This window comes from Phyllobates terribilis, unplaced genomic scaffold (assembly GCF_046119375.1).
Source record: "Phyllobates terribilis strain yellow unplaced genomic scaffold, ASM4611937v1 Scaffold_303__1_contigs__length_2303217, whole genome shotgun sequence".
Classification (NCBI taxonomy): domain Eukaryota; kingdom Metazoa; phylum Chordata; class Amphibia; order Anura; family Dendrobatidae; genus Phyllobates; species Phyllobates terribilis.
Genome location: NW_027363063.1, coordinates 1,627,501 through 1,630,761, shown reverse-complemented (window position 1 = coordinate 1,630,761; position 3,261 = coordinate 1,627,501).

Here is a 3,261-nt window from a genome sequence, read left to right as displayed (position 1 = left end):
TATGCCCATTCCAAAAACAACCTAACAACGGGATGCTATCCGGGTGAACTGGCAGCAACCGAAAAGCCGACTCGATATCCGTCTTAGCTAGCAACGATCCTGACCCATATCGCTGTACCCATCGCACCGCCGCATCAAATTATGTATATTCAACCGAACATAATTCCTGTGCAATGCCATTCACCGAGAGCCCCTTCGGGTACGACAAATGCTGAATCAAACGAAACTTATTCAGCTCTTTCTTGGGCACAACACCCAACGGCGAAATAACCACCCTGCTGCTAGGTAATACCCGAAACGGTCCAGCCATCCTGCCCAATACCACCTCCTTAGCCAACTTCACGCTAACCACATCTGGATGAAGGGAAGCTGACGTCAAATTTTTTACTGAAAAGGGGACCTCGTGCTCAGGAGGAGGGATTCTAAAACTTACCAAAAACCCATCCGAAATGACCTTAGCCTTCAACTGATCCGGATACCTACTTAGAAAGGGGGCCATCGCGTGCACCCTCACCGGAGTCACCCCCTTGACCGATACCCAATGTCGGCTTTCCCTTTCCCTTCTTAAAGCATTTTGATGCTCCGTGTGAGCTTCCATTACAATGGGAGCACACGTGTTTGAATTTACAGGAGCTCCCGTACTTGCATTAGCCATCGTTAAATTGCCAGCAAGTTCCCACTTCCTTCTTAGTGCTTTGCGCGCCCTGGCTACTTCCCCCGTGTAATGCTGATTGGTTACCACTACTGCTGCTCCCGTGAAAGGACTGCCCATACCTCACTGGGGCCATAACCTTCAGCCACAAACCAATGTCCTTTTGATCCCATCTGATCTCAGGGCGGACTGCCTTCCTCTGCCGAAATTGCTCGTCATATCGTAACCACACCTGACCCCCGTAAGTCCTATGAGCCTCCCCAATAGCATCAAGGTAGCAAAACAAATGTGAACAATTATCAGGAGCTTTTTCTCCAATAACGCTAGCCATTATTGCAAAAGCTTGTAACCAATTGACAAACGTCTGTGGAATCAACCTCCACCTACGTTTCTCTTCCTCCTTTTTTTTACTGTCGTCCTTTTTTCCCTTATCCAGGTTAAACTTTTCCAACGGAAGAAGGGAAAAAATTTCGACATACTCGTCCCGCCAAATCTTTTCTTTAACCTCTCTTTTTAAATGCGCCCCCAACGGCCCCTCAAAGCACACGTATACCTCCCCTTTCGCCCTATCATCCAGTTGTACAGTATCCGCATTTTCCTTTTCTGTCTGCACACAAACCGATACCCCAGAAGGTGTCCCAGCTGCATACCCCGCCGACCTGGCCGACTCGCTCCCCACCTGCAACAACGCCGGTTGACTAGGTAGCCAAGCCCCCGCCGGTGACAACCCCCCTTGAATGGCTCCCCCCCGTCTATTCTCGCCAAAATGCGCGACATGCTAACCAACAAATCCCTAAACCCGCTTACATCCGACCCACTACCTCCCCTAACATTTTCCCTGCTGGGCCCAAGCACCTGCCTATCCCCTACCCCATCCGTTAAAGAGCCCGCGGGCGACAAACCATACATAGACGCATACTCACGAAGCTGCGCAGGTGCTGTGTCCCCGCCAGCCGTACTCCCCGAGTCCTGATGAGTCCTTGGTTCGCCTTGTTCTTCTCCATAATCCAGTCCGACCGACCCCTGCCGCTCAAGGCCCGCGCCCATGGCCTCCTCGTCACCAGGGGAGACCTGAGCCCGTGCCAACATCCCCGTCGTTTGTCCTCCGCTCATCTCTGTTCCGGTCCTCACTGCCAACCGTGCACCTCCGCGATTTTCAGACCCGGACTCACCAGCCTGATCCGTGTTGATCCGTGGATAACTGCCAGGCAACTCCGTACTGCTGCCCGCCGCTCCATCCCTCAGCCTGGAGTGACTTGGGCCAGGCAGCAGGTCCTGGAATTGCTGCTGCCTGCCCATGCAGCTCCGCTGCTGTCTGCCCCCCGTCGCCAGGTGTGCCTGCCGCGCTGGTGGTCCCTCCATTCCCTGCTGCAGGATTGCTGCTCTTTTTTCTTTTGAATAACCGGCGTCTTGAATCGCCGCTGGATCTAGGAGCGGGGTGCGTGTCCCTGCGCCCGCCGCTCATTGGCTGTGCATCCCTTCCATCTGTATCCGGGGCCGGAAGTGACGTAGGCCCCATTTCCGGTGAGGCCCCGCCCCCCGGGTGACGCGTCTGCGGCCCGGGCCTTGCTTCCGGCGCGGCCTGAGATCTAGTACTGCGGCGCGCCGAAGGGGCAGGCTACACCACGACGGAGCGGGGAACTTCAGTCGCGGACCGAGACCCGATGCAGGGGGAGCCCGCAGACCGGCTGGGCGGATTCCTGCCGCGGCGGGCACGCCGGCAGGGGATTCCGCCGGCATGCTCAATGGACGCAGGGTCCCCTGAGGGGCTCCGCAGCCTGCGCCTGCTGCCCGTACCGACCATCTCCGGGGAAAGCCTCTCGGGGGGCCGCGTCCTCCTGGCAATTCTTCCCGATCCTGACGGGGATTCTTCCTCTCCGGCATTCCCCAGCAGCTCGGCCAGCTGAGACTCAAGCCACCCTCCTCGCCTGGATCTGGCAGTCTCCCTCAGCCTGGCGATAAGGGACTCCATGGACTCCATAATAACCAGAAGAGTGTCCCAGCAAATTGGTAAAAAGTAAAATTATATATATATATATATATATATATATATATATATCTTTTTTTTTTTTTTTTTTTTGGGGATTAGTGCTCCAGAACTTCTCTCAATGACTTCTTCTCTGGACTGCCCGTTTTCCCGCACTTTTCCCTATTATACCTCTCCCCCCCCTTTACCCCTCCCCCATCCAAATGCCAGCCCCTCCAAGCCTACACCCAATCCCAACCATTGGGATTTAAAAATTGCACCCTCCTGGCCAATCCCGGTCATGTGGGGCTTCCTTCTAGGTTCCCATGCCTCCAGCCCCCTTCTTTATGAGCTAAAGAGTACTTAAAAATGAGCAATTGAAGCCTATTTGCTTCTGTGCTGATCTGACACATGGGCCCATCAGATAAAGTGATGGGATGAAGTTTTCTCTCCTCATGTTGAAAAATGACATTTTCTGCCACCTATTGATGAGAGAAAAAAAGTGATGAAGATTTACAAACTTCTAACATTAGTCAGTGAAAAACATACAGAACAAGGATGCAAATGTATCTTTTTTTGGCAATCCAATCATTTGAATGGGCCAGTTTTATCTGCAAATCAGATTACAATCAAACATGTCTCA